This window comes from Chlamydotis macqueenii, chromosome 3, assembly GCF_036417535.1.
Source record: "Chlamydotis macqueenii isolate bChlMac1 chromosome 3, bChlMac1.mat, whole genome shotgun sequence".
In the NCBI taxonomy this organism is placed as follows: domain Eukaryota; kingdom Metazoa; phylum Chordata; class Aves; order Otidiformes; family Otididae; genus Chlamydotis; species Chlamydotis macqueenii.
In genome coordinates this window covers 32700763-32717056 of record NC_141558.1, presented here as the reverse complement: position 1 = coordinate 32717056, position 16294 = coordinate 32700763, and positions in this window count along the sequence as shown.

Sequence of the window (16294 nt, the reverse complement as noted above, 5' to 3'; positions counted from 1 at the left end):
TAAATGTAGTTTTGTGTTAAAAATAGAATCAGAATTATATCTGTTGAAACACCTTTTTGTGGTCAAGGCATAATTAGAGAGGAGAAGATTTTTACAAGTATAAGAATGTCTTCAGTTACAGTCAATACTGTTGCCTTCTGGGCTAAAGACAAAATCGAAGTGCCAGAATAGAAGATTATCAGGATGAGGAAAATGGAGTAGAATTAATGAATTTGCAATGAAGGTGAAAGCACTTGGGCCCAGCAGAGTACTAGAGAAATAGAAGATGGAGTTTAGATATTGATATTAGTAGAGTGAGAGTAGCAGGCTTCAGGATCAAAACACAACAGCATAAGATCTGCTGCAGTCCTGAAAGCAAAGCAATGGGATCAAAACCTACCATTGATGTGATTGAACAACTATCAGCTACAGCTGGTTTTCTTCCTCCTTTCTTCCTGATGGAAGAAACGTAGCCAGTGGGATGCTGTAATACTAGTGTACAAAATATAAAGGTATGAGAAAAGTATACCATGCTACTGCTACAATAGAATTACATTTAGTTAGAGCTTGGGATCAAATTGAATTAACAAACTAACCACCTTAACAAGTAGCAGAGAAGCTGGATTGAAATGCCAGAGCCAAAGAGGAAGACTATATAGAATGAGGTCAATACTACCAGCCTCCCAACCAGGGGCTGAGATAGGCTGAGTTAAGCTGTAAGAAGTCAGAGTTCGTAAGGACAGAAAGTATGGTGTCACTTCAGTTACCTCTATGTAGAAAACGGAAACTTCACCCAGGGTCATAAACTGTAGATGAAGTTGTCAATGATTCTTTCACGGATCAGCTGGCTAGCAACCCTACAAGAGGAAATGCAGCCCTTGACAAGATAATGACAAAGATCTGTTTCAAAATTTCCTCTGGAAGCACAACTCTAAAGATAACTAGAACTCAGGATCCAACATCCATGACAAAAAAAAACCAAAAGGCCAAAAACTTCACCACAGTTGTGTCATCAGCTGGGCGACAGAGGATTAAGTTACAGGTGGTGTAGAGGCTGAAGGACACCAGGGTGGAAGTGCAACAACATTGCATGCTGTGTATTAGGAGAGGCTTGGAAACTGGCAAAAGGAAGACGGAACGGCTAAACCAGGCTGTTAGAATTAAGAAAGCATCATTTAAAAATCTGAAGTTGTATTCAAACAAAATGAAAAGGATCATAAATTTGGGTACATTAAATGTGAAAATATAATCAAGCAGACCAAAAAACCAATTGAGGAGTAGCTTTCTACAGGAACTAAAATTAGTACTAAATTCTTCTCTGCCAAGCATTTTGTAGCAGTTCCTTAACTAGAGTAGAAAAGGAGCAGTCAGAGAGGACAAGACCATTGCAAAGAAGCTAAATAGATTATTGGCATAAGAGTTCATTATCGAAAAGATAGGAGATTATGACACAAGCACGCTTTTTTAAGGGGAACTCAGTGAATCAACTGTCTGAAAATTGAAGCAACTTTGGAAGGGATTATGATTCAAAGAAACAAAATGAAAAGTAGCAAATACAAATCACCAGGGCCAAGTGGTATTCACCTAAAAACTTAAAGAGGAAATAGGTGAATTACTAATGGCAACATGTATTCACACCTGATGATGACTATGATCTTGAAAAGAGAAAACATGGTTCTGCCTTGTAAACCTTGGAGATCTCTGTGGTGGTCAACAAGTGTGTGGTTCTGCGTGATCCTGTCGATATAGTTTACTGGGATTTCCAAAAGACCTTGACAATATCCTTCAAGAAAGGATACTGAACAGCCCTGGGAGAAGAAGGAATATCCTGTCTTAATGCATAGAATCATGTAATAATTTAGGTCTGAGTGGATTTCTGGAGGTCATACAGTCCAACCTCTTGCTCAAAGTAATGCCAGCTTACACCTTAGATAAGGTGGCTTGGGGTCATGAACAGTCAAGCTTTGAATATCCTGAAGGATAGAAATTCTACAAGGTCTTCGGGTGTCTTGGTGGAGTGTGAAGAAAGTCTATTATTTCTATTCATAATTTCCTTGCAGCAACTCATGTCTGTCGCCTCTTCTCCTTTCATTGTGAACCTATGAGAACAGCCTATCTTGGTGTTCTCTATAATCTCATTTTAAGAAGCCAAACAAAGCAACTGGATTTTCCTTTAGCATTCTCTTCAAGTTGAACAAACAGAGCTAAAAGTAAAATACAATAGGAACTTATAGTAAAAAATCTCAGTAAAGGAGGAGGAGTTTGACAGAATTATGTGCTGGGACCCACATGCTTTAGCATAACCACGAATGACATGGAAAAGGGTGATGAGCAGTGAGATTTTGGTTTTCTGATGATAGAGTTATCAATGTAGTAAGGACAAGGGTTGAGCATACAATTGCTGACAGATCTTATGAGGCTTCATGACAGATCAATAAAATGGCTTCATGACAGAGCAATAAACTGTTATGTGAAATGCCATCATGAAAAACAATCTTAGCTTCATATATCAAATAGTGGTCTGTCACCTGACCATTACCACTCAGAGGTGAGAGAGACTTTGAGGTTAAGATAAATAGTTCCAAGAAATCACCATCTCAGTGCTCAGCAGCAGTCAAAAAATACGTTAAATGCTAGGAACTATCAGGAAAAGAGTAAAGAACCAGACAGAGAACAGAGTTGCATCTCTGGATAAATGCATGTTTCTTATACTTTGAATACTATCTGCAGTTCTGGTCCCCTCATTTAAGAAAGGACACATTAGAGCTTAGAAGAGGTTCAGAGAAGGACATATTTGATGATCAAATACTACAGAATGGCTTCTGTTCAATGAATGATTTGGTGGGCTGGGATTCTACAAAATAAGGGTGATCTGTGGGGATGTGATAGTGATCTACAAAGTCATAAGTAGCATGACTGGAGTGGATAGAGATCAACTATTCAGTGTCCCTTCCAGGGACATTAGGAGTAATGAAATCAAGCTTGTGATGGTTGTTCCTCACACATCAAGTATCAGACCCATGGAAATCCCTGCAAAAGATACTGTGCATGAAAGAAGTTTATATAAGTTCAGGGGGGGAAGTACTTGTAAGAATGATTCATGGACAGTTGCTAAATAAACAAGCTATAAAAGACTCAGGAAATCCTCTAAGCTTAAAGCAGTAAGAAGCCAGAAGAGTATTAGGAGAAACAACCATCTACATTTCCACAGTACTTAGTCTTCCCTAAATGTCAACTTATTATCACTATTAGAGACAGAATATTGTCTAGAGAGACCTTTGTTTTGAATCAGTATGGCAGTTCTTACATTCTTACTACTTGGCTTTTTTTTTAAAATAACCATCCTCAAAATTAGAAATTAGCTCCATATTTCAGGTGCTACACAGTTGCCCAACCTGTCTTGCTCCACTCTAATATTAGCTGAGATGCAGACTAGAGTCTAGCCCATTTATTACTGTCCAAAATGAAGAAATACATATTTTATCACAACAAAACTACTTTTATTTTGACCATAGAGTAAAACAAAACTAAAGTGATGTGTTTTCTAAGCACAGCCTGCTCCTGTATACACTAGGAACAAAGTGATGTTCAATATCTCATTAAATGCAGTGCTTAATATGTCTTCTGCCTTGACAGAACAGAAACAAAACCTTTGTTAGGTTGGTGAGAGATGAGATTTCCTTATTTAAAAAAGCTCAGGCCAGTCTGATAAAGGAGGTTTGTTAAATTTTTTATAGTGACCTGACCCAAGCCAGATGCTCTGAAGAAAACCCCAGAGAAATCTACCAGCTGCTGCTGGTAGAAACTAACAAAATGGATGTCAGACTAAATAGCTCCTTATACTTTGCAATGGAAGAGAGTTAAAAGGCAAATATAGATCTTTTTCCTTTAACTGGTGGTACTATAGCACATAGGTAGGCTGGTCAGAGACTTCTATTAGAGAAAAGCTTTGGTCAGCAAGGAGACAGCAAATACAAATTTCAGGTCTTTGGAAATGATTGTTGCTGGCCTTCTCACCTTGTGTTACAGAATCTATATTTTTTCCACTGTGATTTAAAAACCCACATTGTTTTCAATCCAGTGGATGTACCACAAAGGAAAAATCAAGAAACCAGAAGTCAAAGCTATTAGACTTCAAAATAAAATAACTTCTTTCTGAGAGCCAGAGATAGTTGTCAAAGGAAAGGTAAATCCATTTGTGTTATGAGAGTTGCCAGGATCAGCTGTCCTTGGAGAATTCTTCCGAGACTCAGAGGCATCGCAAACCAGAAAAGTGTTGGTGATAATGGACAGAGTCCCAGGGAAATCACAGAGATTATACTAAAGCTGTCTTAGTCTAACTACCCACCACCATAGCTTAATTTATGTAGCTGTTCTGGAGCAAACCTGTAGAAGAGATGTAATGTATGGTGTGTGGTATACAGTCTTGTATACACTACACTGGCTTAGGTTATAATTCATATTAGTGCAATGTAGTTGCCTTTCAGGGAAGGGCAGTTGCATATGCTGCAACTCGACTGGTTTAACTATAATGGTTTCTTTGAAACAAGTTTTTCATTCTATAGTACCACATCCTCTCAAGGGGACTTCTCTGCTTAGGTGTTTCTGTAGAGGCAACAGCTCCTATAGAGGTGCTGCTGCTGAAAAGAGCATCCCTCAGAGATGAATGTCTTCAAGGCACAGCAGTGATTTAGCTCATATGGTTCTTGCACATCCTTGCACAGTGTTCAGAGCACTCTTCTAAGTCTTCTGACCTCCTGCAGGGTGATTATGGCCAAATCCTGGAAGCGCAGGTTTCACCTGAAGTTCTACAAGAGCTCTCACCCTAGAAGCTGCAAGTGGCAATTCGCAGATCAGTAGCTTGGTGGATTTCTGGCAGCACCCATCATTTCCTCAGAGCCATGGTGCTGGAATTGCAGGGATAGAGGCCCTTCACACCACCCTTAGAAGCAGCATGCTGGCAAGCAGTCATGGTAGCAAGCTGCTTTGGGAAACTGTCTCCAGCTGATGCACTGATTTGCAGCTTGTGGGCCAAGTCATTCTTGGCCTAGATAGGTCTGCTTTCTTTTAGCCCTTATTCTAGGAGATGGCATTCACAGAGCCTATGACCAGTGAACTGAATGACCTAATGCAAAGATTTCTTCCCTTCCAAACATGTCGATTAGTAATAACATAGAATAAGATACTATTAAGATAGAAATAGGGCTTGTTTGAGTACATATCTGTGAATCTGTTCATTTGTTGTTCTTAAACATAGATGTGTTCCAAACTGTGAGTAAACAGATTGGAGGTACTAAAGATGAGGTACTTAGTCTGGATATTTTAAACTAGTTGAATAATCAGCCTTCATGTTTTCAAAAGACAGCTGCTATCTTATAAAATGTTCAAAACATGGAAGTGTTGCTATTTTGGTTTTGCAGATTTATACTCACCTGGAGACTGGCTAGAATAAGAGTGGAGCAGAGAAAAAAAACACTGGATTGGGATGTGTGCAAAAGATCAGAACTGCACTCCTGCACAGTCTGTCAGTCATCCTCTGAAATCTTAGAGGAGGTGCAAGTCGAATATGATACTCAGTGAGGAGAAGCAGAGGTTTCTTTGCCTCTTGTCTTCCACTGAAGTATTGGAGTATGAGACTTGCAAGAGTATGAGAAGAGGAGAAAAGATGGTAACTCAATGTAAGGGGACAAAGTGTTTAATGTGACTGAACAGAAGGATGACAAAGAGGTAGGGATGGTTTTCTGTCTTGCCTATTTTAAGTCCCTTTAGTATCTTATGTATAGAGAATCAAATGAGAAGAAGCTTCAGGAGGTCACCTGGTCCATCCTCCCACCCAAAGTAGGATCAGTTACTCATTCATGATCAATCATCATTGCTGGTAGACATTTGCTTACCCTGTTCTCAGGACAGCTAAACTATTCCAGAGACTGGTTACTTTTACTCTTAGAAAGCTACTCCTAATGTCAAAACTACGTCTGCTGCAATCTTAGCCCATTGTTTCCTGTTTTGTACACAGGGGACATTCTCATCCTCTTTGCAGCAGCCTTTAATGCATCTGAAGATTGCTATCATCTCTTTTCTCAGTGTTCTCTTCTGCAGTGTTACCATCCTGGCAATTTCAGACTTCCAAACCACCACCAAACTTTTCAGAATGAAAATAGTTTTCTTGACTCCCTTCTTTACATCCTAAAAGTATGTAAATTTTATTCTTAATGCTAACATGAGGGAAGTGGCTACACAATTCTTTAGAATCACCTGAAATGAAGGAACACAAAAGTCATGGGCAAATGAAACCACCTACAACAATTGCACCTGTCCAGTTTCTCCATATTTCTTAGAACATAGCTTCAGTATCCTAATATCATGATTTAAGCATACTTTGATTTTGAGAAGTAAGTTCAGATGATGATTTTAGGACCTTTGTATTACACTCTGATCTGTACTGATGAACTAAGATGAATCTAACAGGACCTCAAGGAAATGTAATGATTTACCTATACGGTCCATTTCAGAAGCTTTAGATGTGCTGATTTACAGCTGAAGTAGCTCCACTGAATTATCATTTAAGTATCATGTTACAATAATTACTACTATAACAAATTGTCATAACTTATTGTTTTAACTGTTACCTACAAAAGTAATGCATAAAACAAATAATTCTTTAAAAACAAGTGGTAGAATCATGCCTTAGAGTAACACAAGCTAAACTAGATACATACAAATTTCATTCAGAACTAGAAAAGACTAGCATTTTGATGAGATATTTATTTCTTATTATGACTACAAATGCAGCTTATTAGATCAGGAGCCTGTCTTGCTGCTGAAGGTTACTGCTGTTCTGTAGCACTCTAAATGCAAGGGTCAGCAATTGCTAGGCTCCGTTCAATCTCTCTCCTCCATTTATACCCTTGAAAGGGAAAAAGAAAAAAGGTAGAAAGAGATTCTGTTTCTATTCTTGTTAAAGTCAACGCGACAGCATCCTACAGGCTGTAGGTGTTGCTAGGAAAGTACTGCACAAGCTGGTCTGCCTCTTTTACTGTACTAGCTCTCTGCCTTCTACCAGCTGAGAATGCCATGGAAACAGAGGTTGGGAAGCAAAAGCTGGTCAGGTTGGGGATCAGGGATTTAATTTTTTTTAGTACTTGTATGAAAGTAGACTTTCTTTGGAATGGCAGTGTGAAACATCCTGCCCCATTTCTAGTGATCTCTATGGCAATGACAGCATTCCCACTGGACAGAGACAAAACAGCGTGGCAAGGTCAGTGCAGGAGCTGTTTGACTTGGTATCTCCTAAGCAGTACTTTAAAAACTTAAAGTAATTAGAAAAGGGAGGCATGTGAATGCAAAACTATTTTAAAATATAAGCAAATAAACTCAGTTCACCTTATGCAAAACTAGTGGACTCAGTGGAAGTTAATGAATAGTATGAATTATCAAGGGTGAACGCTGAGAATTAAAAAATATGAAAAAAAATTCTGGTTTTAATAATGTTATATTTTAATGACTGATTATTCTAATATGTTAGCAGATATCTTACAAAATAGCATTTGTCTTTCTAGCTGTCATGCTGTTATTATTTCTCGTCTATGTCAATAAAAGCTTGATCTTAATGGGTGCAAATAAAAACTTACCACAGCAGGATGTCAGTCCAGTTCAAAGGCCTATAGTCGGTACATCTGTAGCTCACAGTGGAGTTGCCATGATTCCAGCATTTCCCCTTACAGGGTACTACCAATATGCACAGTTTTAACTTTCAGCAAATGTGGGGCAACACATCTTGTTTTAGTTTGCAGAAAAGAATAATCAAAAACTAAAGGGAAATGCTTTTGAAATTGTTGGCCTGGGCCCCAAGGAGCTTAGTCAGTGATTTCAATGGAATTAATTTCTCATTGGCCTGTGAACCCAGATCTTCAAACATGTACACAGTTGCTGTAGAATTGCTGCAGCTCAGCTGACATCTGCTAACCCCTTAAGTGTTATGAACTGCATGTGTGAGCTTACATTATATGTCACACAGCTCTGACTTCCTACTATGGAGTTCTCCAAATATTAACCAGTTCCTAGTAATATCTTATTTGGAAGCAAAACAATACAAAAAAAAACCACCAGGAAGATCTAATGACATGAGAAGAATTAATACTAAACCCTTGCATTACAACAAACTGCTGTCAGGGGAGATTGCATGCCTGATTTTATACCAATTTAAACTTGCACAGATTGGCAAGGTTCTGTTGTGCCTGACATTGTCTTGAGCTAGCAAAACTACTGTCATTCATGCTTCAATATTAAATGAAAGTGTAAAGATAGTCATTATCACTGAAATTTAGTAGTATTTATACATAAACATGCCATTAGTGACCAAGTAGAATACATTTAATTACAACAGTTTTGACCAAAAACAATTATCCAAAACTACTTAGCTGGTCTTGTCTTTTAAGGATTTATCCATTTCCAGACAGTGAATAGTTTGTATTAAGCATCTACCAGTATCCTGAAAAAGGTTGTTGATAAACCAGAAGACTTACACCAGGTAATCCTTGGAGGTGCTTGTAGAGATCCAAGAACATAGATCTGAGAAGTGTGAATGGTCCCATTTATATAATAAGAATGATTTTTACATGATCAACAGTGCTAACCCAATTAAAACAGATTAGCTACCTAAGAAGAGGCACCTAGTGCCATTTACAAACCCAGTAGGTGCTGCAGACACTTGCATGGGCTTGACAGACATGAAGTGGGGTCTACAGGACCCCAAGCAGAAAATCCTATGACATTTAATTGACATTAGATTAATTTTTTTTATAGAGCTGAATTCTACCCTAGTTGTTATATTGTCAACCTTTCCACTGCTTGTGAAAGATAGAAGATGGAAGTTCACATTACTAGTCTCAGCACAAGCTCACAATTGGCACCTCTGGTTGGTATTGTAAGAAGAGAAGTACCCAGAAGAGAATGCCCATTTATTTTGCTTAGCATGTTTTTGCTCATTCTGACCCACTAAGGCAGAAGGATTCAAAGGGTATAATTAAGTGTGAAGTGTATCTGACAAGCATCATAAGCTTTGTCTGTATCAATAAGAGTACCATACAGAATGGACATAGACATTGGAGGTTAGTCATTTCTACTTCTTAGTTTGCAGCAAGGTTTTCTCCTACACCAGCTATCACCTCTGCCAAACAATTCCCTTTCTTGTTCCAAGACAGCAAAAGCCAGCCCATTCCTACAAATAATCCCAAGCTGTTTCAGCAGCTACAAGTGTTTAAAAAGTATGGACTGGGCCAAAGTGCTCTGGATGGCCTCAAGGTCCCAATACAGAACCTCTCCCCGATTAGCCCATAAGTACAGAGCAGGTATAGCTAAAGAGACCCTTGTGACATCTTGTCTTCCCAATACACAGCTCCTAACTGCATGTTGTTAAAACAGCTAAAATACCCTGCAGTCACTTGCTTACTCTTCCCACCGCCTCCACTGCCATCCCAGTAGGATGGCAAGGAGAAGTGGGAGAGAAAGAAAGGCAAAACTCATGTGTTGAGATAAAAACAGTTTAACAGAACAGCAGAGGAAAAGAAAACAGAGATGGAAAAACAAAAATAGAATATACTTAAGCATGTAATTTACAATACAATAGCTCACAATGGATCCTGATACCCAGCTTCCTCCCAAAAACCAAAACTTTCCCCTCTGCACCCTCTCCACTTTATATACTGAGCATGATGTCACATGGTGTGGAATGGCCCTTTGGCCAATTTGGGTAAACTATCCCAGCTGTTGGCTAATTAGTGAACTATCCCAGCTGGGTCCTCCAGCCACAGGTGCCACCAGCTCCAGTTCCTCTCCCAGCTCAGGGGAAAATTAACTCTATCCTAGCCGGAACCAGGACACTGCAGAAGCCTGTCTGATCTAACAAGGCCCGAGAGTCTTTCTTCAGTCTTGAAATGGCACCATTTCTTTCTCTGCTGGAGGATATGTCCTGGTTTAGGAAGACCTTCCATGTTTCCAGGTTTCATATTTTCCACTGTGAAAGCAAGAAGTAAGAGCAGAATTAAGACTCAGATACCTTCTCTACCCAGTCTTAATTTAGCCTTCAGTACCTAGAGATACAGCTACTATGCCCGCTCTTTAATTTGGACAACACATTGAATATTCACCAAAGTGGACCTGGAAAAGGAGTACAACATGCTATGTGCAGTATCTTCCTTTGGCATTTCAGGTGGGAAAAAAAATTGGCTTGTGGGTAGGATTTGAGAGAAGACTACCAGTGTGAATGCTGAGTCATTTTCATAGAATCATAGAATGGTTAGGGTTGGAAGGGACCTTCAAAGGTCATCTAGTTCCAAGCCCCTGCAAGGAGCAGGGACATCCCTGACTAGATCAGGTTGCTCAGAGCCTCATCCAGCCTGGCCTTGAACGTTTCCAGAGATGGGGCCTCCACCACCTTTCTGGGCAACCTGTTCCAGTGTTCTGTAACTCGCATCATAAAAATTTTTTTCCTAATTTCTAATCTAAATCTACTCCCCTCCATTTTAAAACCATTACCTCTCGTCCTATTGCAACAGGCCCCACTAAACAGCCTTTCCCCATCTTTCTTGTAGGCCCCCTTGAGGTACTGGAAGACCGCTATCAGGTCTCCCCGGAGCCTCCTTTTCTCCAGGCTGAACAGCCCCAACTCTCTCAGCCTGTCCTCATAACAGAGGTGCTCCAGCCCTTTTAACATCTTTGTGGCCCTCCTCTGGACCTTCTCCAACTGGCCCATGTCCTTCTTGTGTTGGGGGCTCCAGAACTGGACACAGTACTCCAGGTGGGGTCTCACCAGGGCAGAGTAGAGGGGGAGAATCACCTCCCTCGACCTGCTGGCCACGCTCCTCTTGATGCAGCACAGGATGCGGTTGGCCTTCTGGGACGCAAGGGCGCATTGCCGGCTCATGTTGAGCTTCTCATCCACCAGCACTCCCAAGTCCTTCTCCTCAGGGCTGCTCTCAATCCATTCCCCGCCCAGCCTGTATTTGTGCCTGGGATTGCCATGACCCAGGTGCAGGACCTTGCACTTGGCCTGGTTGAACTTCATGAGGTTGGCACAAGCCCACCTCTCCAGCCTGTCAAGGTCCCTCTGGATGGCATCCCTCCCTTCCAGTGTGTCGACGGCACCACACAACTTGGTGTCGTCGGCGAACTTGCTGAGGGTGTACTCTATCCCACTGTCCATGTCGCCGACAAAGATGTTGAACAGGGCCAGGCCCAACACGGACCCCTGAGGGACGCCACTCGTGACCGGTCTCCACATGGACACTGAGCCGTTGACCACCACTCTCTGAGTGCGGCCATCCAGCCAACTCCTTATCCACCGAGTGGTCCGTCCATCAAACCCATGTCTCTCTAGTTCAGACAGAAGGATGTTGTGCGGGACAGTGTCAAAAGCTTTGCACAAGTCCAGGTAGATGATGTCAGTTGCTCATCCCTTGTCCACCGATGCCGTCACCCCATCACAGAAGGCCACCAAATTGGTCAGGCACGATCTGCCCTTGGCGAAGCCATGTTGGCTGTCACCAGCCACCTCCTTGCTCTCCATGTGCCTTAGCATGGTTTCCAGGAGAATCTGCTCCATGACCTTGCCAGGCACACAGGTGAGGCTGACCGGCCTGTAGTTACCTGCGTCTTCCTTATTCCCCTTTTTAAAAATGGGGGTTATGTTCCCTCTCTTCCAGTCATCGGGGACCTCACCAGACCGCCACGACTTCTCAAATACGATAGCCAGTGGCTTGGCAACTTCATCCGCCAGTTCCCTCAGGACCTGCGGATGGATCTCATCAGGTCCCATGGACTTGTGCACCTTCTAGTTCCTCAGATGATCCCGAACCTGCTCTTCGAGTACAATGGGCAGTTCTTCATTCTCGCAGTCCCTGCTTGCACCTTCTACAGCTTGGGTGGTGGGACAGGAACTCTTGTCGGTGAAGACTGAGGCAAAAAAGTCATTGAGAACCTCAGCCTTCTCCATGTCCTGGGTAACCAGGACACCAATTCCCTTCTGGAGGAGGCCTACATTTTCCCTGGACTTTCTTTTGTCCCCTACGTACCTATAAAAGCTCTTCTTGTTACATTTTATATCCCTGGCCAGATTCAATTCCGTCAGGGCTTTGGCCTTCCTTACCTTATCCCTGGCCACTCTCACAGCCTCTTTGTAGTCCTCCCAGGCTACCTGTCCCCACTTCCACCCTCTATAGGCTTCCTTTTTCACTTTCAGTTGGTCCAGGAGCTCCTTCCTCATCCATGCAGGCCTCCTGGCCTTTTTGCCCGACTTGTTTTTCATCGGGATGCCCCTCTGCTGAGCTTGGAGGAGGTGCTCCTTGAATATAGACCAACTTTCCTGGGCCCCTCTTCCCTCCAGGGCCGCCTCCATGGCACTTGGCCCATCAGGTCCCGGAAGAGGCCGAAGTCCGCCTTCCTGAAGTCTAGGGCAGAGAGCTTGCCGTGTATTTTCCTTGCTGCCCCGTGGATCTTGAACTCCACCATGTCATGGTCGCTGCAGCCAAGGTTGTCCTTTAGTTTCACATCCCCCACCAGCCCCTCCCTGTTGGTGAGCACAAGGTCGAGCATGGCACCCCTCCTTGTCGGCTCCTCTATCGCCTGCAGGAGGAAGTTGTCATCCACGCATTCCAGGAACCTCCTGGTTGAGAGTATGTTGCATACTGAAGAATTAAACCTCAACCAGCTGAAGGTTGGATTAAGACATTTTAGTATTTAGATCTATAATTCAGAAAGAAAATGGATTAAACCTTCCTCAACTGCAACCTCCCTTGAAAACAATAGGAGTTAAAGATGTCAATAGCTAACTGCAAGACCTGTTTATATAGCCAAAGACTAGAAAGCCTTGAAAATTGAGACCCAGTGGCAAAACTGTGAATTGACTAAATATTTTGATTCCCAGGCCCCTGCTTTAGTTAGTAAACAATATACTATGGAGAAGAGCAGCAAGAATAGGGCCACTTTATGAGAGAAGATGAAGAGCTGACCACAATCCAGGTAGGTAGGAGAAATAGCCACACTGACAAGGGTACAGTCCCACAGTATCCAGGCAGGACAAACAGAGCAGGGTTGGTGATGGCAGTAGGCTCAGCCAGCAGTCCAGTGATGAGACAAATGCCAAGTGACATGCTAGGTTCCCGGTCAATCCAGGAAGTCCAATCAGCAAGCCAGGATCATCAAGGAACAGAGCTGGACACAGACCTACCTACAGTGTAGCTGAGGCAAGAGATCTGGACCTGAGGTTAAATGAAGCTAGTGGGCCAGAGGTGGAGGATGCATAGATGGAGGTCCCAGACATTCTCAGGGCAATCAAAGCTAATTGGTACAATCAGGGCATACACACTGTTCTGAAAGAGATCTCACAACAAAATTGTCTAACCTCGGTTTTGAACAATTCTGTGACAGTGCCTGCACATTGCAATGAAGTTTTTAGAAAAGCAAGAGTGGTAGGTAATCTTGCTTGTAATTGGTGCTGGATTTGAATAAGTGCATTTGAATAACCGAACACCAGCAGCTGTTGGGAATTAGAAAAAAAAGAAAAGCTAATCTGATAGGACCTGTCAGAGAGTGAGAATCAGGGACAATGTAGCGTTTTGTCGCTTCATGTGAGACCATTTCATGCAGACTGCTCTTCTTTTGGTCTTCTGATGTGCCAGCTGAAAGGGGTGAGGTTGTAACCTCTTCATTTTACTAGCAGAGCTGATTGACAGCAAAGTGCACATCAACACCTACAAAGACCCACTCTGTGCTGTCGGCTGACATTAAGAGCCTTTTGTTACATTTTCAAATCTTTTATTCGACTTCCCACTTCTCCTCAGAGCTTAGTCTGCGAAGCGCATTTGTGTATAGAATATTTTATTTTTTAAAGCAGAGGTTGGATAGAGAGTGCAGATGTGATGGCACACTCACATTAATGTGTTTACTTTGAAAATTGCACTCAGTCCAGGAGATCGCATTGATTTCTGTATTTGCCTGTAGAGCCAAATCTGCAGCTGAACTATGGCTTCCAAGTAGCATTTTGCCTGCTTCTGACAGCTAAAGTTCAAACCTGCCTGCAGAGTTCCTAAAAACAGAAATGTACAGAGAGGTAATGAAAATTACCAGGGGGGTAAATTCTTCTTTGTAAGTGAAAATAACTGACATTACTTACAGTGAAGACAACTTCAATAGCAAGCATTGGGTGAGGAAGAACTAGCTCTAGCCTTTGAAGACTTTCTCACTAAATTATCAAAAGCGACTGTTGATGTAGGTGTTTCACCACAAAGTATTCAAACTGAGATGCCTCAAACATGTTTAAATTTCACAGTGGTTGAAAACTTGCTATTTGGAAATCAGATTCCACAAGCACACAGAGCAAATGACTTCTTAAAATTTTAGGTCAAGTGTTAAATGTGTAGTGCATCACAAACAATGAAGTTCATTGTTGCAAAGGATTTTTTAGAGATCTGATGGAACTCGGAGCTATATGAATGTGTGAATTTCTAAGTATAAAATACCAAATTTGTTCTGGTCAGGAAAATATTCCTTACCATATTCTCACATCTTTATGGGTATTGCAGATAAGTTCTGTGTCTTTCTATGAAGTTTATGAGACAAAATATCAGAGCCTACACATTGCTTGCTTTATTAGTCACTCTTTTAAAATTTTTGTTCCAATAAAGTATAACTGTTGTCCTAATAAGTTTCAGATAATCAAATGAATAGCAAGCTAATAATCCACTTTGAAACTTTTGTTATATTTAGGTAAAGCATTTCTCCTCATGTTTTCTCCTGACAGTTAAAAGGAATTCTTTTAGCCCACGAAGAATGCAATATAGATAAAATAATAAGATGCTGATATTGATTAGGAAGAGCTAGGTAATTCTGGAGTTTAGTCTTTGGTTATAGTATTACCAGAAACCCCATAATTCTTTGGTATAGCAGCACATATGGCACATAATATCACCCAGTGTTCTGAGGCGCCCTGTTAGACAACCATATGTGCTGACAAAAGTCTCTGGTTGTTCAGGGGCTTATTCAAGATTGACTGGCTGCTCTTTCTCAAAATGTCCTTGAATTACTGTTTTACATCTAAATTTGAACTTTCAAAGTGTAAATATTCATGCTTGGTTTTAAAATGCTACAGGATGTATAATTTTGGCCTGAAATACCAAGCTTCATTTCTACCAGACAAAACCAAGAAACTCCTTGACACTCAGGAGCTATGAAGAAAGGTTTATATTCTGATATTGCAGTCTAAGCATTATTAACTTCTTTGCCTAAATCTTTTTCCCACTTTACTCCCTAGCAGTACACACCTCTAGATGTTACTTTCTTCATGGTCATAGCACTGCAGTCCTCATTTCACCTCCTATAATTTAGCATCCAGTTTACATACCCATTCCGTGAGTTCTCTGTGGTTTGAAAAGCAGAAACATCCCATAGGAAATGTATGTAAATAGCAGCAGTTATGGGACAACAAATAATGAATCTTTTGTGAGTCTGCTTTGGCTGCTCTGAATAATACGATGTAGAAGATAGCTCACCACAATAAAAAGGATATTGTAGGATATTTGCTTAAAGGAAAAGTTAAAACATGGGAATATATACTGAAAATAAGTCTGGAAGAGTATGTTACAATGACAATTTAGAGTTAGAGCAATGCAGAGTAAAATCACAGAACATTTACAATGAAATCTTTGATATGCTGTCTTTAATGGGAATTAAAAGGCAGGAAGACACAAATTTTAGTTAACATAAAAGTAGATCATTTTACTACTTTGACATAAGAATTCCTTTGCTAAAGGAACTGAGATTATTTAATGTAGGCTTTAGTAAAGAATATGACTTAGCACTTCATGACATTCTGTTAAACAATTAGGACCCCACAATACCTGTGAAGCACATAATAAGTGGACTCAGAAATGATACATTTCTGCCAAATCATCTGTTAATATGGAATCATCTCTGGGTAGTGTGTCTCTGATGGATTTTCTTATGACTAAATTTTACAGTATTCAACATTCTCCTCAGTGACCTAAAAGTAAGTATAAAATCAGCATTAATAAAAGCTGCCGATGACATGAGGGTTGGCAGAGTGGTAACTAACAGTGAATATAGATAAGTCAGTGTGATTTGGGTCAGCTGGTAGACTTGTCTATTCAAACAAACTGTAATTTAATACAGCAAGATACAGCTATCCCTACAGAATACTGAATTCTACACTGAAAAAATAGTGACTTTAAAATAAATTGTGGAGTCACAGTGGACAAGAATCTGAGTTCTCATTGCGATGCTATGGCACAAAGAGGTAGCA